The 24034-nt window shown below is 41.4% G+C and overlaps 1 long non-coding RNA gene across 1 annotated transcript in view; it reads left to right on the top strand.

The window, feature by feature from the left end:
* The first annotated feature begins 1192 nt into the window (after nt 1-1192).
* Nucleotides 1193-24034, top strand: part of LOC132711005 (uncharacterized) — a 127740-nt gene continuing 104898 nt past the window's right edge. Inside the window, exon 1 of the long non-coding RNA XR_009621750.2 lies at nt 1193-2262. This is a non-coding gene — a long non-coding RNA (uncharacterized LOC132711005). The remainder of the gene's footprint in view (nt 2263-24034) is intronic.

Genomic DNA, 24034 nt, shown 5'->3' with positions numbered 1-24034 from the left:
AATTAGAAAAGTGTGAAACTGAAAATGCCATGTTCAATGAGGTTTACTGTACTGTAAAATAAATACTGAATGGTCATTTGTCAGAAATGTTCTGAAGGGACCTGCATTCAGCAGTGGACTGGACTATCATAGATGGCCTTTAAATTACTTTTGAACTGTATCATTTCATATGCAAGTGTAGGATTGCTATCCAACACTCTTATGACTGTTGGGAGTATCTCCACAGTCATGTGGAGATTAAACTTTAGATATTTGGCATCAGTCATGCATTTATCATGGTTGCAGCATCCCAGGGTCCTGGGATTGTCATTTGCAATCATCCTAGGGAGCAAAATCAATGGGGAAGCCAGATTCATTTAATAACTGCATGATTCACTTAACAACTGTAGTGAATCACTTAACAACCATAGCAAAAAGGTTGTAAAATGGGGAATAACAAATGCCTTGCTTAGCAATGGAAATTTTGGGCTCAAAAGTCGAGGACTACCTATAAATATATGGTATCTCTAACGGTTCCTGCTAGAGAATTTTCCAACTAAAAATGTATTTAGAACGGAATTCCATGGCTCTGACAAAGTAAGGCAAATCTCACAGCTTGTTTAGTGAGAAGTGAGCTTACCGTTTACCCTCGTTTAACAAGTTAACTGGGTCTGCACAACAAGCTGAGCCACAAAACAGCCTAGTACATTTTTGTATTGTGCATTGTGCAGTCCCAGCCAAAGACTGCCATTGCATAATTATAGTCTAGGGCCACTTGGATCATAGAGTAGAAACTCCAATCCAGGAGAGAAACCCAATTTTGATAGTTGCCGCCCCTACTTTTCTGGAAAAGCAGTTCCATTTCATTTGCCTTTATATATTCGCTTAACATCTACTGGCATTGTTTTGGGGGCCACAAGAAATGTGATTAACACCAGCTGTCTGCAATTACTGTAAGTTCGAATCTCACCAGGCTCAAGGTTGACTCAGCCTTCCATCCTTTCTAAGGTAGGTAAATTGAGGACCCGGTTTGTGGGGGCAATAAGCTGACTTTGTATAAAATATACAAAAGTATGAAGGCTATTGCTTAACGCATTGTAAGCCGCCCTGAGTCTCCGGAGAAGGGCGGCATATAAATCAAATTAAAAAAAAAATACAGGCGACGATTAAATCGAAGCCAAAGAGCCACACGCGGATTTTCTTTTAACGTTGCGGTTGTTAAAAGCCTTGCAAGCAAAATCCGACCCTTATGGGGACTGTGAAAATCGGACGCCCCGCCATGTCATGTCAAGCGAGCATCATCGATTACCTAGGAAATCGACAGAGCGCCGATTGGCCAGCTCGCGGTAGGCGCCGCAAACTACGATTCCCGTGATGCTTTCCGGCATGTCTTGCCGAAGTCAAAGGAGCCTGAGGGTATATAAAGGCAGGAATGGCTCGAGCCGAGGCAATCGGAGGTAAGTTGGCGGGCAAGCGATGTACCTGCTTGGAGAGCGACTGCGCTCGAATCATTTCCTCGTCGTGGATTTCGGGGGAGTCGGGCGCTACGGGAAAACCAAGCGTGTTTTGGAAGGGCTGTCCTGAGATCCTTGCGGGATCGGTGGATGCCTTTGGCTATTCGCTATTCGAGGAATTGTCTGGGATCAAGTGAGCGGGCAGCTTTACCTCCAGCTTCCTTCGCTTCCGGAGGGATCGATGAAGCTTTCTTCGGGACTGGCAGAGAGTTTGCGATGGATCCTGGTTAAGAAGAAGTCGTGGGAGTTCAGATGAAATTACCTTTGTTCCTGTAAATCTTAATCTCTTCTGCCCAGTCCCGAGAACCGAAAGTGTGGAGTGGAAGGGATCTAACGAGATTAGTTTAGCCCTTCCCACCGTCTTCTTTTCTTCCTCTCGGCCAAATGGATCTATGCTTGGAGAGCTCTTTCCGCCTAGAAATGATACTGCCATGGATATATATATATACACACACACACATACGGTATACATCTGCCTCTTGGGAGGGGGGGGGGGAAGCAGGGACGTCTTGGGGGCGAAGACGCCTCTATTTCTTACCGGACCGACCAAGGAAAGTCACCGGTGGATGCCTGCCTGTTTTTTCTCTGATCTGGATATAACGCTTCGCAGTGATGCTTTCCTTCTCTCGCCCCCTCTCCCTCTTCCCTGAGTTCTGGAGTTTTGCCATACATAGATAAGCTTGGAGGCGCCTTTGGCATCCCGTGTTTGTGGAATATAATGGGCGGCTGCCTCCTGTCACTTTGTTCTCCGTGGAAGGCGGCGCGGAAGGTGAGTAACTTGGATGAAGGCTCAGGTGCTTTGGATTATCTAGGATGGTGTTGGCCGGGGATGAGAAACCTTGTGTGTGGGGAAAAGGCCGGGTTAAGGGAAGGCCGCTTTTCGGAAGCTTTCGCTTGAAAATGAAAACGGCGAAGATGCGTGTCGTGTATTGATCTCGCAAAGCAAGGAAGGGGGCGATCGTGCGCTTTCTTCGAACCTTTCAAGGATGTCTTTTCCCGCTCCGTGGCACGCTTTGCTTGTCATCAGGAGACACCGACCCCCTCCCCCACCCGCCCCCGCCAGAGGAAAGGACGCAAAAAAAAAGCGGGACATCCCCAGGCCGTTTGCTCTTCTGCCTTCGGGATCCGTTACTTGAACGCGGGTGTTGGGCGAGGGAACGGCGCCTACCCGCTGAGCTGGGGGGGAGAGTCCGCCCGGTGGCATGCAGCCGGTGGCCCGAGCGCGCTGCTTTGGAGAACAGATAGGATGAAAGAGGGAGGCAGGTGTTGGGGTTGATGTTAAGGGAGAGGAGAATAATCTATTGCTTTAAAAAAAAAAAAAAATAAGCACACACACCCCTTCGCAGTTTGCACGGCGCTCATCACTTTAGGCAACAAAGGGACTGAGTTCACTGCAAGATTGAAGCCTTTTTTAGTGAGTTGGTGGGCGGGCAGGGACGTTTTGTTCCAGCCACTTAACGGATTTTTTTTTAAAAAAAATATATATTATTTTTTTTTACAAATCGAGATCTCAAAGCTTGCTGTACCTGCCGATGAAATGGATAAATGCATCCTAGGATCGGGGCTTCGTGGGAGCGCGCCTCTGGGGGGGGGAAGGAATGCACGTGCTGAGGAAGCCCGAGCGAGGTTTTGTCCCCTTTTCCACAGAGGACGTCGTTGTCCTTGTCTTCTGATGCCCTCTCTCTTCCGCTCTCTCTCTCCCTGAGGGCATTAGGTGGTGTTAACCCTGCTTTGTAACTCAACCCCGTGGCCTTCCTCTGCCTAAATGGCTCTCAGGGTTGCTCTCTTTGGCGTATAATCGGCCTTTTATTTTCATGGCGTGGCCAGCGCCTCCTTCTCTCCCCCCCTCTCCCCCAATTTTCCTTTTTGGTCTCTTTCTTAACTCGATCATTCCTTTCCACTCCAATGTACTAGGTTCCTTCTCCCCCCCCCCCCTCGAGTGAATGAAGTTGTTCCAGGCTAGGCTTTTCTCTTCCTCAGCCCACCTGTGCAGTTAGTGAGTCACCTGCCCAAGAGTCTAGTTGCTGGGGATTCCCTTGCCCCTCTCTTTTGGGTAGTAGGTGGTCCTTGGGCTGGAGGACTTGATTTATTGTGCCCTGGTGGGAACTCTTGAGAGGCCCGGCACCTTAAAATGTCTATTTAAAGGCATTCCAATCAGGGCTATGTTTAGCTTTATGGTGAGAGGGGCTTCATTCACTCCCCCCCTTCCTTCCAAAACAATTGTGAGGGTAGTGAAATGTAGCATTACTGGTGATTGATGTCTCTCCTATGGACGAATAAGCAAAACATGAACTGTATTTACTTGGGGAACAAGGGGGAGGGGTGGGAGTTGGAATGTAGGCCTGGATCTCCTCATAGTTTACTGGATGGTTTGTAGTCAATCAAAACACTCGGTTCCAAGTGCCAGCAATTCCTTTCCTTTCGAAGGAGGCTTGCTGAGGTGGAAAGGAAGGGTGAGTGTGGTAAGAAGTCCACACAGATCTTTGTTTGACAGCCCTGGGCTCAGTTCTGACACAGAAGATACCTCCTGGAGCTCAGAGGCACTCCAGTACTTCAGTTTGGGAGGTGTGGTTGTTTCTCAGTTCCCAGACACCCCATCTAGCTGCTGATCCCAGTTGGACTTTTTCTTCTGGAAGAATTTTATAGGAAGCAAATTGTTTTTGTTCCCCAGAAACAACTTGTCTATTAGATATGGGCAGAGCTCGCTTATTTATTTGTGCAATTGATCTGAGCAGCTGAAGTCAGCTGGACTTGAGGCAGCGTACAGTATTTAGGTATTTAAAACAGAATGCACATCAGAAAAATGTAAAAAGTGACTAAAAGTTTGTTTTAGTTTCCTGCTGTGACTTTTTTGTTCTCTTCCGAATATCTCCATTGCTGTTTTTGAAAACAGCAGTTGTGTTTAGCAATGGAGAGAAGTTAGTTCATGTTAATATTAGGTAGGTGTTTGGGATTAGGTTTGGATTAGACAATCTGAGCCATTGCAGATGCTCCAGTTTTTCTTTGGATGGGCTATTATTCACACAAGCTTCCCAGGTTACATTGCTCTGAAATTTCAAAATGTACTCCAATAATTTTCTCTGGTGGGAGCATCTGAGCAAATCACAAGACTTTGCACTATTAGTACAATCTTCTTGGCAGCACAGTACTGTGATACTTGGGTTTGCTTGTACATTTTTGAAGAAGTCACTTTCTGACAATTCAGTTGTCACCAAACCAAAAGGAACCAAAGTCACGTCCAGGTATGAATACATAAACAATGGAATTTACAAATTGTACAGTAAAGTAGTTTTCCATATAAAACAGATACTATACTAGGCTCAGGCATAAATCCCAGGTGTTCAGGATTTAGGCAAATTAAGAACTGTGAAGTGTGATTAATTCCAAATTTAGTGATATTAGAATTTCCATGTCATGAGAGGCTTAATTAAAACCATCTGCTTGTAGACCTTATCACAATCAAGTCCTCTGCCCAAATGAGAGATACTATAGTCTGTGCAAGAATTATTTTTTGACATTGGACGTATGTGGGGGATTAAGCCAAGATGGTTGGGGGATTCTGGGAACTGAAGTTAAGGAATATAATTGGGAAATGTTACTTATAAGACACAAATATCTTTGTAAGTCCTCTTGTACTAATAAAGTTATATATCATAAGTATCTATTATAACTTTTGTAAGAGAAAATTTCTTATCCATTACCTAACCTTATGTATTCTGAAGAAAACCACCCTTTTCTTACCCTTCTATTAACTCCTAATGAAAATAGCTTTCCCCTTCTGTTTGCGTAATATCAACAACAAACTTAGGCAAATCCATTTTTATCAACATGTTTCTACCAGTGGTGGGTTTCAGCAGGTTCTGACCAGTTCTGGAGAACCGGTAGCGGAAATTTTAAGTAGTTCGGAGAACCGGTAGTAAAAATTCTGACTGGCCCTGTCCCCATCTATTCTCTGCCTCCCAACTCCTAGCTGATTGGGAGGAAATGGGGATGTTGCAGTAACCTTCCCCTGGAGTGGGGTGGGAATGGAGATTTTACACTATCCTTCCCCTGCCATGCCCACCAAGCCACGCCACACCCACCAAGCCACACCCACAGAACTGGTAGTAAAAAAATTTGAAACCCACCACTGGTTTCTACCAAAGGAGACTAAGTATGAAATAGTAATAAGACACAAATCTTCAGTTTTGAAACAACTGAACTATCTTTAAGAAAAAAGTCTTTCTAAAGTGAGAGCCCAACACATGATGATGGAAATATTTATTTAGCAATAGAATTGGTAAGCAGGTTTCAGTAAGGCACCTGATTACTAGTAGCTCTACTTTATTATTTATATGCTGTGATTTCAGGGAGGCTTAACTAAGTGTTTTGGAGAAGGAAACTAAGTACTAGATTTGGTAATCAGAAGCAACAAAAAAAGAAGCAACAAAAATATTATCTGATCATTAACATATTTTACTCCTCCTACCTTTTCTCTTTTCACACCATACACTTTGTTCTACTCCTTAGCTCTACTCCACTTTGGTACACTGACAGATTTAGGCTTAGCTTTGGCTGTTGTTTAGAAATGGTTTGTCTACTCCAACTTCCCCCACCTGATATGAGAATTGGACACATCTGGAAGAAACCATGTTGATAAAGTATAAGTCCTTTAATTGCCTGTCATGGATGGTAAATTATAATGTCAGGGGCCTATTTCATATTAGAACAGAAATTTCAACATATGTCAAGTAATCACCATTCTGGATTCTCCTAGAAGCAGATGTAGTGATTTCAGAAGCTGGGTGAAAAGTCTTACTATACTTGGTAACCAGAAATGTATTTTTTTTCTGGGATATCCTTTCACAAAAGGAACAGATGAGTACTATGTTCTATTGTACGTATGTGATGGCTTAAAGTTTTAAAAATTGGAACTAGGTTTCATCTTCATTGGGATTGTAAGATTTGGAAATCTATCAAACTAAGGTAAACACTCATACACACATACATATATGTAAAAGTTGTACAGTTATTAAACTCTCTAATTAGGAAAATGTAACCTATGAATGCAGATTTAGGAGTGATTCTTGGATACCTTTTTGTCATATAAAAGATATAAAAAACTTCTGGGTTATAGAAAGCGATTCATCCACTTTTAAGTGTTCTCTTTTGCTTTGGCTACTTTTTAGGTAGAAATATACTTTTCTACCTGTAATGTATCATAAGAAGAATTTATACTGTTGAAAAGAGCATAGAGCCGAGGTGGCGCAGTGGTTAGAGTGCAGTACTGCAGGCTACTTCAGCTGAGTGCTAGCTGCAGTTCAGCAGTTCAAATCTCACCGGCACAAGGTTGACTCAGCCTTCCATCCTTCCGAGGTGAGTAAAATGAGGAGCCAGATTGTGGGGAGCAATATGCTAACTGTAAACTGCTTAGAGAGGGCTGTAAAAGCACTATGAAGCGATATACAAGTCTAAGTGCTATTGCTATTGCTATAGAGAATGAGATGCGAAGATGATGGTAAATATACTTGGCAGTTACCATAACTGGTGGCATGAACCATATGGTTCACATTGAGAACTATACCAAGATAAGGCAGAGGTGGTCAAGAATAAGTTCTCAGAGGCCACTTGACTTGATGTGTGAAAACTTTGGGCCTTCACCCATTTCAATCCCCAAACTTCAAAAACAAAGCACTTGTTCTGATTGTTGCAGTAACACAAAATAGACGGGTCATCTGTTAGAATGGATGGTGCTGCATGTTCTGTAGGTGAGGAATTAAGACCTTGTTAATGCTAATTAAAGGAGAGATGCTTCATGGGGTGGACTGAAAGCTTTGCCAAATATATGTTTTTGAAGCAACTCGGTGTGAAAGAATGGACAATGGAGGAAGTGACAAAGCACCACAAGTAGGGAAATCCTCAAACTGCAAGGTTTTACCTTTCTTAAAGAGATACAGAGAGAGTCCATGGAAGACATGAAGAACCTTTTATTACATTGCTACCAAAAAAACCCCAAAACAACTTTCTCAAAATTTCATGTGGATTGTTAATGGTGTTCATTTTGGTGCCTAGATTTTTAGGGGTGGTAAAGGGAGTCATCATGACAAAAAGTTTAGGAATCCCTAATTTAGAGCATCAGATCCTGTCTCAAGTCCCCCCCCCCCCCCGCCCTTTGATGCTACATCTCATACACCGGAATAAGATGAGAGGTGCTTGGTATGGACTGATAGATAGGATGTTCAAAAAAAAGTACTTGGAAAGGTCATAGATTGGATATAGGTCACTGGAAGGACATGACTGCCAAAGACAGATGCAATGTTATAAGTTGGGTGTCCTCCTAGATTTATGGCTCCTTCTGCATCAGCAGGTGCCAGTGCAGCCAGAAAACCTCTGCCCAGCTATGGCCAGTATGCCAGTTGTGATTTATTTGGGTAGGGAGACCTGACTGTAGTGGCTGTCTTCATGTGCACAGAGTAAAAGGCTATGCAGAAAGTTGGTCCACATAAATAAATAGGCACATAAAAAGCAACTGCAGTCATGTTTAAGATGAGGCTAGAGAGCCATATTTTGGAATACTTTGATCTAGAGTTCTTTTCTGAGTAGAGTATAGGACTTGAAATGTGGTCATCTGTGAAGCCTATCTCTATCATCTCTAGCTCTATGTATATCTGTCATCTCTATCTCCATCTCTGTCATAGCTCAATCTCTCTTACATGTTTCTCACTGTTCCCTCATGAATAGTAAACGTTGAAGTGGGAACATCTTGTTTTCTGCATATTTGCAAGAAAGAGCTCATACAAAATGTCTCACAAACGTGTGTGTGTGTGTGTGTATGATAGTTTTGCCTCCAACAGCAGGACATTGTATGACTTATATATCTGAATGAGCCATTAACTGGCAGCTAAATGTTAACCCTACATACAGAAAAAACCCCCACATTATTATTTCTGAGAACAAATGATTCAGTCCCGTACAATGGTTTAGTTTAATTGCCTATTACAGATTGATGGTAAATTGGATGATAGATTTTAAGCTTTCTTTGTCTTCTGGTCATGGATCATCATCAACCAGCTTATTGAGAACATAAGATTCTTGGTGGAATGTTATTTACACACCTGGTTGTCAAAGAACATTATTGGTTCACACTGGCATTTGTTATATAGTTGTGGGTATTAAACTTCCTTGACCACAGTTCTAAATTGTTCTGGAAACTCGAGCAGGGGTCTTCAACCTTAGCAACTTTAAGACCTGTGGACTTCAACTCCCAGAATTCCTGAGCTAGCTTTGCTGGCTCAGGAATTCTGGGACTTGAAGTCCACAAGTCTTAAAGTTGCCAAGGTTGGAAGCCCCTGAACTAGAGGATTCCTCTGTCTCTTTCTTTCCCTTACCCTTGCGCTGACTCCTTTTTATTTATTTATTTTTTTTAAGGAGGAGAAAGCTCCCAGACTAGCTTTGTAGCAGATTGGGATTCCTAGCCATATTTGAGCAGTTAAAACGATGATAATTCAAATGAATATTTTTTTGCAGTTTTAGACATACTGTGCAGTTAGATGGTAGCTCTTGTTTTTCCCCTAATCCATTTATACATCTATCTTATTAGCATTCTTGATCAGTTAACTGATGGGATTGCTTAGAATAGATGTGAAACAGAGGAGAGTTCCTTGGGTTTTTCTTCCTAAATCAACTGCTAATCTGCTCACACAACTAATAATTTCCTCCCAGTGTACCTCTTTTCTACCTGCCTATGGATTATGACCTTTCCATGTTCTGGCAGTAACACTGGACTCAGATGGTCATCCTAAATGGGCATCCAACTAGGAGGAAAAGAGCACAGGCAATAACAGACAGTTGCAGATTGAGTTCTTGTACCAATTTTTTTTTTAAAAAAAAATGTTGTTCTATTGATTATAAAAGAAAGTCAGTTCCTGGGCTTTCTTATGTGTTGTTTTAAATGCAGTGCAGTCTTTAAAAAACAGCAAAACAAAGTGATACACACACCCATTCTGCACAACTTGCTCACAGTGAGTGCTCACTGTGACTATTTCACAGGGAATTCATTTTCACAAACTGCAGAAATTACTGCAATTAAAAATGTTTTTTTTAAACTTATTTGTTAAAATTTGAACTGTGATAGTAGATACATTTTGCATCCACACAAGAAGCCTTATGCAATTAACACTTAACTTGTCAGTCTCTTCCAGGCCTGAATTCTGCTTTACAAAGAAATTTAGTTCTTCCTTCAGCATGGTGTAGTATTCTAACTTTCTAATTCAGCACTAAGGATAGTTGTCCTCCTTGGTTTAATTTATGCCATTGATAACTAATTTCTGCTTTCTTTTTCTTTTTTGGTTTATTGTTGGCATTTGGAAGATTTTTTTTTACCGTAAAGACATATATTGTCCATATTAATTTTTCATTTTTTTATTGCTCATATGGTTTAAAATTAAATGAACTTTGATGCCCAACTTTCAATATGTCCCTAGTCCTTTTCTGATGCCCTGCCATTAATGAGAAATGTTCCTCTGTCTGTTGACATAACCTATATCATACAGGAGGTGAAACGGTTGCTAATCTTTCTGGACTAGGAAGGCGTCCAGTAACTTCTCTGAATTCTGTAGTGTAACTGGTGACTCAAAAATTGGCATACTGTATTTTATTTTTATTTATTTTATTTTATTTTTCAATTTATATACCGCCCTTCTCCCTGAGGACTCAGGGCGGTGCACAGCCAGAATTAAAAACATGAAATACAAATATTAAAAACAATTAAAATCTATATAAATTTGGCCCAAAATTTAAAAAAACCACAAACCAATTAAACATTTAAAAAATTTTAAAAATTTCTTCCTAAGCCAGCCCGGCTTGCTGGAAAAAGTGGGTTTTAAGGGCACGGCGGAAGGCACTGAGATCTTGGATTCTCCTTATCTCTGGGGGCAGCTGATTCCAGAGGGTAGGTGCCCCCACAGAGAAGGCTCTCCCCCTGGGGGTCACCAGCCTACATTGTTTGGCTGATGGCACCCTGAGGAGGCCCTCTCTGTGGGAGCGCACGGGTCGCTGGGAGGTCGTCGGTAGCAGCAGGCGGTCTCGAAGATAGCTAGGCCCTATGCCATGGAGCGCTTTAAAGGTGATAACCAACACCTTGAAGCGCACCCGGAAGACCACCGGGAGCCAGTGCAGCTCGCACAGGAGCAGTGTTACATGGGAGCGCCATGCTGCTCCCATCACTACCCGCGCTGCTGCGTTCTGGACCAGCTGGAGCCTCCGGGTGCCCCTCAAGGGGAGCCCCATGTAGAGAGCATTGCATTAATGAAAAGTGTCATGAAAATGCAGTTTATTAAGGAGAATGGGTATCTAAAAGGAATAATTAGGATGCAGAAGTGCTAAGAAAAATGCAAGTGAATTCTTTGTGTTTGTGTGTGTGCCATTTTTACAAAAAAGTTGCATATGGATGCAAATTTAAGAAGGTGAAAATGAGATACTGAGATTAGCCTGTCTTTACCAAATAAGAACTCCAATTTTTAGGTAAAAATGGAGTGTATTGTTCATTTCTCCAGCATATCAAACTAGTGTAGCTAACCTACTAATTTGGCTAAGGGGTTTACAGCATGTTCCAATGTATTCAATCTCTGAGATAGGAAAAAAACATAGAGGAGAACCAGGGTGTGAGATTCCTCATTCTGGCCTTTTAAACTTGTATTGCTGAAGTTAGGGACTCTTAAAAGAGGGTGTGACAAGGAACTGAATGGAGAAGGATTTCTTTTCAGTACTAAAAATAAAGAGTAGAAATCTCTGCTTTTATCCTTCAGGACTTCTGTGGGTTGTCAGGACATTTAGAGCACCACAGTATCTCGAAATTCAGCATTAGAGTCAAATTGATGTCCTGGTAGTAGTGAGCCCAAATGGAGCTTCCTATCATAAGGTCTCCAACTTCAGTTTCGTCTCTCTCTTTTTCTGTTCTCTTAAGTTGCTGAAGTCTAAAATATGAATCTTGATTTACCTCTCTTCTTTTAATACCTTGGATATATAAGACTTGCTGTGTTAGAATCTGCAGGGGCATCAGTGATAGGTTGGTGAGCAGTTCTGCCATCTGAATGCATTTGCAAAGCTGAATCTGTTATCTAAGTCTGTCAACTTTGATGAATATAAGTGCCGCTAACTTTGACAATGGTTTCAGCCAACATTTCTAGTCTGATTATTGGGCCTGTTCTGAAGTAGCTGTTTGTCATTTATTTCTTCTCAGCCAATATTTGCTTGTGATACTTTGAGCAGAATTAATTAATTCTGGAAACAGGATAAGACCTACAGTATCTATCAATATTCTTGGGAATAAGAAATTTCTGAATGACGGTACTTGGGCTTTCCAGGTAGAAAACATCTGAGCTCTAACTTTATTGTGCCAAACAGGTTGTTTCTCTAGGCTGTTTATCCATAAATAATAAATCTTCTTCATTCTGTTCAATTATTGTGTTGTTTTGTCACCCTAATCTGGGACTGTCCTCTCTTATTTTAATTCTACTTTATGCTCATGGAATGAAGACTATTGATAGTTCAAAGGAGTCCAGGTAACAATTCAATTTGGTATGATGACTTTCTTCTGGATTTGGTAATTCAAGTCATTAGAGCAGAAAGTATTCAGTTATCGACTTCTGACTTGGAATCAATATTAGAACAGAGTTTGATCTGCGTGAGATGGAGATACTCCTTGAGAAATGGGGCACCACATCCTCCAACTTTTGCCTGAACCATTTTTGTTCAAAAGGAAACTTTGCCAATAAAACATGTGTCCTTGAAGACTATAATGATGAGTCCAAACTAGCAATATTAATGGGTTCCTTCCAGAAAAAAACAAAACAAAACAATCTACACCATAAATTTGTGCATCTTTAAAGTGACCCTGTTTTTATTGCAACAAATATAGTTGACTGTGGGACCTGTGTGTTGTATGTGAGACTTCCTAATACTGAGTAAATATGTTAAATTGTCCGGGAAACTTTATAACGAGGGGGTTCCTTCCTGGAGGATCTAAAAGAGGTTTCATCATGTTCATCTTCATGTTCAAAACAAAATATACTGAGTAGATGTGAAAATGTCCCAGGCTGTCATTTATTGAACACAATAATGCAAGCTGAACTTCAAAAGAGAAGACTGTTAAAGAGGCAGGCTTAGTGTAAGCCACTTGGTACTTCAAATAACCAATTCAAGTATTTCAAGCAACCACTGATCCTTAAGTGTCCATTCGAGCAACCTCCAGTAATCCATGATTAAAGAAGTGGCGACCTCAGTGACTCTTTCTACATTTGCAAGAAAGGGAATATACATATATGTGGAAGACCAAGAAGGTCTTCATTTTTAATTTGCAAAAATGCATCTTTGAGAATTAGCCTCTTTTTATGGAATAACAGACACTCAATGTGTGAACCGGCCAAGCAATATGTTTTGGACCTTGAACTTCAAGATGGCCTTTTAAGTGGTCTTAGTCAGGGGTTCGCGTCTTCCTTGTATCAATACTTTAAGGTACTAGGAAGCTCTGCAGCTTCTCCAACAAAAGATGCCACCTGTCTGTTTTCAATCGGAGAGCAATATTTGATTTGGTCCCTGCTGGAAATGGGCTTCCTTCTCCATTAACTTCTTCCAGGGCCTCTCATCCCACTTCTCATTTGTTCCTTGCTGCCTAGGCTTTCAAAAGGGCCATTCCTTCCGAACGGCTGACCAGCAGGGGTGAAATGGTAGAAATCTCCTCACTTGGAAACATGAATGAAACTCTTTCTTCTCTCCCCACTCCTCTGGGCTTCCTAAAAATGTATGGGAAAAAAAAAAAGCCTTCCTTTATAGCCTTCTCAATTGTCCTCTTTAAAAAAAAAAGGCAAAAGCGAGGAAGAAATCTCTCTGAAAGGAGGGAAATGTCCCTCCCCGTTGCCTCCCTTGTTCAGCACTTGGTGTTTTGAAGGCCTTTGCTCTATTGTAAGTCCAGGACAGAGACCCTTCTGTGAGGGCTGCTCGAGATCTCTTCACGGGGTGTCCCCTCCCACTTCATCTCAACAAGCCCCCCATTCTCTTCTGAAGAGGCTCCCTCTGTCTAACGCCAAGGAACTCTTTGGGTAGCGTTTTTATCCTCCGGCACTTTTGCTCACAATACTCCCTGGAGTGTCAAATAAACTCCTTCAGAATCCTAAAACCATGAAGGGGGGGGGGGGGAAGAAGGAGAGAGAGAGGGTGGGGGAAAATAAAATACAAACCCCCCTTTATTTTCACCCCTGCAGGGAAACAAACATGCTTTGTGCCGGATAGTAGCAATGTTAAAGAAAACAGAACAGTGTGTGTACTAATATCTCCATAATAAAATAGTTGGTTACGCTCCTCGGTATGATAACAGTGGATAAATTTGTCAGACAAGCTATAAATCAAAGCTTCTTTCTTTGTGAGGCATTTGGCAGGCAGGGGAATGGAGCAAAGATGCCCACCCCCCTTCGCCAGGGGCTCTGTTGGAGATGCTGGTTATCTATTTCATTTGGCAGAGAAGGAATTAGAAACTGACCGGTTGTAGCTTTAATCTAGCATTTTGCATAGGGGGCAACCCCACAGAAGTCCTGAGTAGGGATGTATACATCTTATCCATCTGGACATTTCTCACTTTTGCAAATCGGCCAAGTTAAGTGTTTATTTGAAACTTTTTAAAAAAGGTTTACACTAATGTACATATTTTTTATTACACCAAACATTTTCTTTTTACAATTTTGCCTTTTAGAATATTTCCTTAATTTAGCACTTATTTGTATAGACCTTATTATAGCTTTTTTTTTTAAAAGGGCAATTGTACTGTAAAATTCAGAAAAGTGCAGATTTTAGATGATAACTTAATTGCAATTCACAATTTGCTTGAAAGATAAGAATTTAAATACATTCACATTCAGATCATAATAGAATTCAACTAAATGAATTGTCCCCACAGATATTCTTATCTGTGCATATTTTCTAATATCTAAATATACTTTCTATCTTTATACATTGTCTTACCTATGTTGATTTAAATACAGTAAATCCAGTACTTCACTGGACTTTCTCATTATACTTTCCAGCATGGATAATATTTCATTGCTACTGTAACATTAATTTTGGTATCTGATTCTATTTAGTTATTAATTCCTGGGTCCCTAAATGCTTTACATCCCTGATTCCCAAAATTAATTTTAGGATACTCAGTATAGCAATTGCACTTAGACTTATATACCTCTTCACAGTACTTTCCCTAAGCGGCTTTAATGTTCATGATTGGGAAACTGCTTTTGCTAATATAAACAGCATTCAATCCAAAGCATTTTAAAGCAAAGTATTCAGCAATGTGTGAAGATCACAAATGACACTCAGAAATAAGAAATTGGGACTATGAAACTTAGTTAAGGAAAAAATAAGAGTGAAAAGATTGAAGGAATGGAAGAGTTTATTACTATCTGGTTATTAAAGCTACTCTGGATTTGGTATCCCCATCTGTTCAGGGGAATGGATGCCCTAAAATGGCCCAATGCATTTCTCAGGCCATAAAACTTGTCAATTTCATGATTTAGATACCATTTGCTTCTTCTATGTACTTTCTGCTTTATATCCAATATGGAGGAAGAGATAAAGAACTGGCAACAGGTTCTCATAATAAGATATGTAGGCTGAATTCCTTCTCTTTTCTATGTCCTTGGCTATGATTGTTATGGAATTGTACCCATTACAACATCCTGTGGGTACATTTAAGGATGGATATGATTCCAAGCCTTCATACCAGATGGAGGGCACTGCTGCCTTTGGACCATAAACAATTTGGAAAATCTCAGCACTTGGGGTGGAATTTTCAATTTCTCCTGTGTTCCTTCTTTGACTGCCTACTTTGACTATTTCTGATATGGGGGGAGAAGAGAGACTAAAATTATATGACTACACACATGGTATGTGCGTAGTTGTGGAGAATTCTAGGCAAAAAGGAAATCCGGCTCTACCTTTCTTCTCCAACTTAATGGTCCATGCTTGATTGGCAGTGTTAGAATTTTCAACACTACCTGAAAAGTTATCATCTGTCTAATTTCAGTTCCCAGATTTTTATGGCATCCTCCTCCTTAAAAAAAGTAAGAGGTGTATTAGCTTGTAAAGACAACAACTTATTTTTCCTCACTCTCTTGCTTTGAAGATATGAACTTTCAGATCGATCAAGAAAGGTTACATCAGGAAGGAGAGAAAGGAAGCCAGGATACAGATGTTACTTTCAAAGCTCTGTGTTGGTTAATCCTTCTTTCCTCCTACTGCACCCAGAGTGCTCCCTTCCTTCCAACAAAGGGAGCAAATGAAACACAACACACGAATAAATCTGAAATCCCACTCATGCTCAAAGCATCCCATCCCAGAAAGAGCTGAATGGGAAGCGAGGCCCAAGAGAGAGCCATGTTATTGCAAATCAGTAGAACATCTTACAACAACTTCAAAGGGGCTTTGAACAAGGAGTGTGGAGGAACTAAGAGAACCAGATTCCATCTATTAACAAGATCAGCATTTCACACAGTCCCCACATGCATTCTTTTTATTTCAAGCCCACATAACATATTGGGGTTAATTTCCACAGAGTCACATTTGGAAATTTGCATGCTCTGCTTTGACTAGAAGGAGGGCTTTTTAAAAAAAATTTTAAAAAAAGGAATTGTCAGATGCATCTGTATCAAATCTAAATCTAGACCTAAAGATGCCCTTGAAAGTGGGGGTGCGGGGGGGATTGTAGAGATTTTTACAATCTCTACAATCTTTTGTTATTCAGCTGTCCACTGACAGAGCGATTCAAGAAGTCCTCATTTGGTTTGAAGCAAAACTGAAATTATTCTAGCAGTGGGTGCTCAGAATAGCCAAAGGCAAAATTAGCTATGTGTAGTGTTGATACATATATATGGGTAAACACACACACACATATATGGTCAGAGTGTACATACACCACAAGTGTCCTTTATGCAAAAGGGTAGTGTTGCTGTAAAAAAAAGGAGACAATTAGCCCATTTTTCATTATGTTGGTTGGGGATGATGGGAATTTGGGACCTCTGATTGGAAGTGCACCAGTTGGATGGAAGATGATCCCACATAATAAGGGCAGCAAATGGGAATTGTTTTTGAGGACAAGTGAAGCCAGTGAATTTTGTCTGCATCTGAGGTCCTAGGGAGCCCTCTAGTGGTCTGTGCCTATCAATGCCTTTGTCCTACATTGAAGTTTGAGAAGGTGTGGAAGAACTGATGACTGATCGACTCCATGGTATTTTACTGGCTGATTCTTCCCTAGGAAGTCTGCTTGTGATTGCGGCCTCCTCTGGTCACAATGTCCAGCCTACAAATGGTGTTCCAACCCAGCTGAGGTCTTAGGTCTAAACTTCATGGGAAAAGAACCAGCTGGCAATTTTGCTGGTTGAATGGATAGGAAGAAAAAAAAACAACCAGAGAATTATAGGCCAGGCCACCAGGATGCCTTCAGTGATCAGTGCTTCATTCATAGAAGGTTGTGATGTTTATGATGATTCTAGGTAGGATTTGAGAAGGAGTTTAGTGTGGCGAGGATAAGAATGGTAAATGTTACCAGAAGTAATGTACTTTTTTTGAGCTCTCTGTTGTGGTCTCTTATTGGGAAGCTTTTGCTTCCCAGCCATTTTTTCTCCCCTTTGAGTGTTTGAAACTGTGTTTCTCCCTAGAATTCTGTTGTCCTTGTTAGTTTCTAAGAGCTTGTGAAACAAGCCTTCTCTTGTTTTTATTCATGGATGTTTGCTTTGTGTTGAAATTTGCTTTCTCCACCCCTTGAATGCATAAGCCACATCAGCTGCCATTATTATGGGATGGGAGCTACACGCACGGAACAATTGCTGTTTTGTAGTTTCAGGGCTGAGTCGAACCTTTCTTTGCCGTGACCTGGTTCACACCTCAAGTTTAAATCATACAGGGATCATTGTTTCTTATCTCATCTCTCTTGAACAAGGCATGTGCTTCCAGGAAAAATAAGCTAAGAAAGGCTCCCTGTTCAGTCCTGGTGATGTGGCCTAAAGTTCTCCCTGATGTGATTTCTTTAGAGCAGGGGTGTACAACCTTTTAAGACTTGTGGACTTCAACTCCCAGAATTCCCCATTCCAGTGAGGAAGGCAAGGAAGAAATTCTTGAAGCTTGAAGAAGTAAGGTATAGAAGCAGTGGTGAAATCCAAATTTTTTTACTACAGGTTCTGTGGGCGTGGCTTGGTGGGCGTGGTGTGGCTTGGTGGGCGTGGTTTGGTGGGCATGGCAGGGGAAGGATACTGCAAAATCTCCATTTCCACCCCACTCCGGGGCCAGCCAGAGGTGGTATTTGCCGGTTCTCTGAACTGCTCAAAATTTCTGCTACTGGTTCTCCAGAACCTGTGAGAACCTGCTGGATTCACCCCTGTATAGAAGGCAGTTTCTACTTTGTGGTAGTGGCATGAATGCGTGTTCAGTTTCTGTACATATCAGGTTCTTTGAATTCTCTCCTATTCAAATAAAACACTTACCTATTAGATTTAGCAGGAGATTTACTCACTGTCCCAAAGAAGGAATTTTATTTTATTTTTTTAAAAAATAGATCCTTTGTTTCCCTCAGAGTAAGGAATCACTTAGCCACGGGGGTTAATGTTATGGTGCATGGTTTCCTTTCTTGATTCCTGCCCTCTGTCCTACACTATTGTGTAACCTTGGAGAGCCATAGTAATAATTATGATAGAATCTTTTGCCTCTGGTCCATGGCTTAGAATCCTCCTTGCATGATGTGGTCTCTGCTGCCACCTACTGGTCCATAACACTGCACTGAAATATTAGCTCCTGTTTGCTACGGAAGTGGGACAAAATCTTGACAGGTTCTTCCTTGAAAAGTATAAATAATAAAAACAAAACAGCATGCCAGCTGAAATATCTTGCCAATCAGATTTTCTCTCTCTCTCTATCTCTTGGGAGGGGACAATAAGATAATATAGTGCAAAAGATATTCATCTGTGAAAGGCAGGGCTGTCTTAACCCAGGGGCCTGATGGGCCCGTGGATGCCATGAGCATAGGGGCCCCATACTAATCTGTGCATGTTAACCCTTCAATGCACCTTGTATCATATAAATACAGCAACATATTTATAACATTTTACTGCATTTTTTAAAATTAATACTAACATGCAAATATATGTTTATTCCTGTGAGTAGTTGTCGTGGGAGCCCCAGTACACTGCTTTGCCCGGGAGCCCATAATGCTATTAAGATGGCCCTGGTGAAAGGGGATCAAATGGAACAAGCCCAGCCTTTGCAACTTGATGTTCTCTGCATCTGTTGCACTCCAGTGTCCTTCCTTATACAGCTACTTTAAAGCCTACAATATATTGGAATTTGTAAATGAGTGTTATGATCTAGTGCTTGCCTGAACATCACATGGATGCAGGCAGTTTAGTGAACTGGGAGATGTATTTTTGTGGAAACAGACCTTCCAAGGTTGCGTATGGTATGGTATGCTTTTGACCTCTGCGGAACTAGATACCTTTAGAAATAAGAACTTCATTCTCCCTATTTAACAAAAAGAAAGTCACTAAGATATTTGCAAGCCACTTAGATTTCCCAGTTGAAACAGCATAAAAGTGCCAATATTACATGCTTATATTCTGAATTCTTTGCAGGCAGAAATTCAGCTGAGAACTTTGCTGGAGAAGGATAAATGATCTAATACAGGGGTGTCAAATTTGCATCGTCATGATGGCGTCACATATCGGGACTTTTCCTCCCTTTGCTAAACTGAGCATGGATGTGGCCAGAACGTGACGCATCTTGGCCCGCAGGCTGCGAGTTTGACAGCCCTGATCTAATGGATCATATGTAGTTTGCCATAAAGTAAAAGACAACTCGTCAGACATGGAGCTGGTATGACTAGCAGAGGAGACTGAAGATGTAGCATGTGTTCCCTGGGGTAACCTGGGTGTTCAGATCTTCTTTGGATTGCTCTTTTATTGAAGATGTCAAGAAATATGTGATCTCCTTTTTCTGACTTTCGCCCCAATTTTTTTTACTACGTTGTAAACTGCAATCCCAGCCAGATAAATCAGCATAAATATGTATGTATGTATGTCCCTAATTACTGTGTTCCCCAAAAATAAGACCCCCGAAAATAAGACCTCCCGAAAAATAAGCCCTCCCCCAAAAATAAACCCTCCCCGAAAATAAGCCCTTCCAAAAAATATTTAAATGCATGCGCAGCCCGTCCCCGCCATTTCCTCTGCTTAGGGTTAGGGAGACAGAGCTGGAAATCAGGTAAGATGGCACGAGGAGCCCCATCTTGCTCCACGCGCCCCAAAATAATAAGACCTCCCTGAAAATAAGGCCAAGCACTTATTTCAGGGTTCAAAAAAATATAAGACGGTCTTATTTTCGGGAAAACAAGATATCTTGAGGATATCTCTACCCTGTTAAAAAGTTCAAATAGCTCAAAAAAAGGTGGAAAAGGACAGCAATTTTCCAGTAAGGTAAAGGTAAAGGTTCCCCTCGCACATATGTGCTAGTCGTTCCTGACTCTAGGGGGCAGTGCTCATCTCTGAAGAGCCAGCGCTGTCCGAAGACATCTCCGTGGTCATGTGGCCGGCATGACTAAACGCCAAAGGCACATGGAATGCTATTACCTTCCCACCAAAGGTGGTCTCTATTTTTCTACTTGCATTTTTTACGTGCTTTCGAACTGCTAGGTTGGCAGAAGAATTTTCCAGTATATAGGTAGATATATAGAACATAATTATATAAACAATTTGACCCCTTTAAAACTTTCTGAATTCTTGTATATTTTTGGCATGAATATTGAGCTTCACATGGAGCATCTAATATATAAAGGGATATATAAAGGGCACTTGCTTCATTGAATTTTTAAACAGAGTCATCCAACATGCCATGTCCAGTGTGAAAAAGTAATCATTTTTCTAGTTCATTATAATATGATATGATAATTAGGACTACTTGTACATGTATTTCATTAAATAATTTGGGCTGATTTAGGTCAGTCTCACCCTGTATGAGTCCTGGCTCCCTTCACCACACAGAAAACGTCTTCCATCACAAGAAAAACACTAGATAAAAATGGAATTCATGGGACAGTTGCAAGGCAGAAGCCAAGTCAATGCTTATTAAGAAGAATGTTGATGGTGCTTTCAATTTTTCAAAAACAACAACAACAACATTTGGACAGCCACCCAGATTTCTGGAAGAATGTTCTGTGATAAGCGAATAAATAATTGAGCTTTGTATGGGAGACTTCTATAGGATATTCCCAGATTAGCCATCCATCAATTAGACCTGAATCCCAAGTGGGTCATAGATAAAGATAACAGTTTCAAAGCTGGCCTACAAGTGAATGGGTGAAAAACAGATTAAATTTTTAGGAGTCCAGATCAGTGTTGCAGAAATATTAAGACAGGGCCTGAAGTAAGAAGTTTCTGCTAGAAAACTCTTATGTATTACTGACTTGAAGCAATTCACCATGAAGGACTAGACCAGGGGTGTCGAACTTGTGGCCTGTGGGCGGGATGTGTCCCGGGCAGGCCACGCCCACTCCAGCTCCACGAATAAGAAAAACATTGCAAAAATGTCATGTGACGGCAACGTGACACGGCGAGTTTGACACCCGTGGACTAGACCAAAATTCCTAAACATTAATATGAGAAATTGATGTTAAATTACAGAAGCTATTTGATTGCAGCTATTGTGGTTAAAAATGATTCACACAACAAATGAAGTAGGAACTGAGGAAGCTCTAATAATATTAGATGGCCAAGATATGCAAAACTTCAGAAAATCCCAAAGAGAGGGAAACTCTTTTCACAGAATTGTGCTTGTTTTGACTTTTTCCCCACCTCTGTAGATGCTGGCCTTGAATTGGTACCTAGCAGAAGGTACTGTTCTTTGCAGGTTACAGGACTTGGCCTACAATGATGTCTTAGTCTGTGGACTTCAGATTAGTTGTGGAGCAGAGTGAGCACACTGAAACTTACCTAATGTGTTTCTGCCTACAATACAATGAGCGACTGGAGTGTAGCTCATGAATAAATCTGAAATTTAACTCACACTCACAGCCAGTGGTCCAGCTTATTCTCAATGGCCTTTACTACACAGTTCTGTGTCTGTTTTACATGTTATCCCTCTTCTTTTGTGCCTTTCTGTAACATAAGAACCAAACTAATTCCTGTCCCAAGATTGGAAGCTGTTTTGAAAGAAGAGCCAAACCATAGGGCTGAACCTCCTTTCCAGTGCTGAGGGCTACATGCCCTGCCGGTTGATGGGTGGAAACTTGCCGATAGGCATATACTATGTGGAAACACCAGCTTTTATTCTTTTCTTTTTAAATTTTTTATTATCACTGCACAACATATGTACAATGATATTGATGGAGCTCCCTCAGTGCACCCCTCCAACACAATGCAACTCACAGTGGAAACAGAAAATCCCTAATACAATAAATCATGTTAACAAACACACAGTCCTATTACACCAGTGCGAACATGTTACACGTTGCACCGGCCCTGCAAGTCCATCATACTACGTAGTTATGATGTTATTTCGCATTCAGGAGTCTTGACAGCCCACGGATTAAAAACTGTTCTTCAGCCTGCTGGCTATGCTTCTATATCTCCTTCCGGATGGTAGGAGGATAAAGAAGTGCTGACCAGGGTGTGAGTCGTCCCTGAGGATTATCCTTCACCGTGATGCACTTCGTGCCCTGTCAATCAATGTTTGAACCCATTCTGAGCATTGCAAAGGATACGGACAATCTTGCTGGAGATCATTAGCACAGGGGAACTATAGGTGAGTTGATGAAGACCAGGAAGGGTGCGAAGAGGAAAATGAGTCACAGTGTTACTAGGACAGAGATACTTTCCACACAGTCCAGATGATGACTAATCACTTGGGCTTCCCTAGCAGGCAGATCGGCTTCAGGCTTCCTTTTTAACCCTAGATATGATGTGTAGTACATTAAAATGAGCAGAGTTGGTGTTACTATGCTGAACTTGTGGAAAAGAGCTAAGATGGCTGAAGAAAGACTTTGAGTACACTCTTCCTCTCCTGGGATATGCCTGATTTTAGGCAAGAGTGGAGGATTACAGAAATGTGGAAGTATTACTTCCCAGTAAGTTTCTTCTTCACCGGTTCAAATCCCTAGTGCCGCGTAATGGGGTGAGTTCGCGTTACTTGTCCCAGCTTCTGCCAACCTAGCAGTTCCAAAGCACGTAAAAAATGCAAATAGATAAATAGAGACCACCTTTGGTGGGAAGGTAACAGTGTTCTTTGTGCCTTTGAGGTTTAGTCATGCCGGCCACATGACCACGGAGACGTCTTCGGACAGCTGGCTCTTCGGCTTTGAAATGGAGATGAGCACTGCCCCCTAGAGTCGGGAATGACTAGCACACATGTACGGGGGAACCTTTATCTTTACTTAAGTTTCTACTCTGCTGTCCATAGTAGTGGGGACTTTAAACTGTCAGTTTTCAGCAACATTTTTGCTCTGTAGAGCGACGGTGGGCAATAACTGAGGCAAGACAGGTGTAAACGGAACAGAGGTTTATTGCTAACAGCTAACAGAACAGCTTCAGAACTAGAACAGCAACTCAGGCGTTTGACAGCTATTTATACAGTAGCTGTCAAACCTCCCAACCAATAAGGTGGCTGGAATTCTCCCGCTGGCTCTTGGTGCGTCTTAGCCAATGGGAGCGCTGCATCGTATGTCCGAGGACCAGTCTTAAGTCTGAGGACTTAGCAATTTTGACTTAGTTTCAAGACATATTTATGATCTCCTGCCTATAGAAGCCATAAATTGTAAGGCACCCAGAATCGCTTGATAGTGAAAGGACAGCATATAAATTTAATAAATAATAATATACAGGTAGTCCTCAACTTACAATCATTCATTTAGTGACCGCTTGAAATTACAATAGCATTGGGGGAAAAATGGCTTATGGGTGTTTTTCCCACTTACGACCGTGTTTACATGATCCATATTCAGGCGCTTGACAACTGGTTCATATTTATGACGGTTGCAGAGTCTCAGTGTCAGGTAACCCCCTTTTGTGACCTTCTGACAAATAAAAGTCAATGGGGAAGGCAGATTGACTTAACAACCATGTTACTAATTGAACAAGTGCAAGGATTCACTTAACAACTCTGGCAAGAGAGGTCGTATTTATGATGGTTGCACTGTCCAGGAGTCGTGCAATCACTGTTTGTGACCTTCTGACAAGCAGAGTCCATGGGGAAGCCAGATTCACTTAACAACCATGTTACCAACTTAACCATTGCGGCGATTCACTTAATAACGCTGGCAAGAAAGATCATAAAATGGGGCAAAATTCACTTAAGAACTCTCTCAGCAACAGAAAATCGGGGGCTCAGTTGTGATTGAGAGCTGCATATATATATGGACTTAATTAAAAAAAAGTTCTCCTTCTAGGCTCTGGACAGAGACATGGGATATGGGGCTGCTTGAGTTAGAATTTGTCGGCTGCTTCTAATTCTTTTTTTCTCCTTCATGCAGGGAAAGAAATACA

Source organism: Pantherophis guttatus, chromosome 2, assembly GCF_059756535.1.
Source record: "Pantherophis guttatus breed Tessera chromosome 2, ASM5975653v1, whole genome shotgun sequence".
NCBI classification, from domain to species: Eukaryota; Metazoa; Chordata; class Lepidosauria; order Squamata; family Colubridae; genus Pantherophis; species Pantherophis guttatus.
This window is presented reverse-complemented; position numbering and strand designations above follow the sequence as displayed.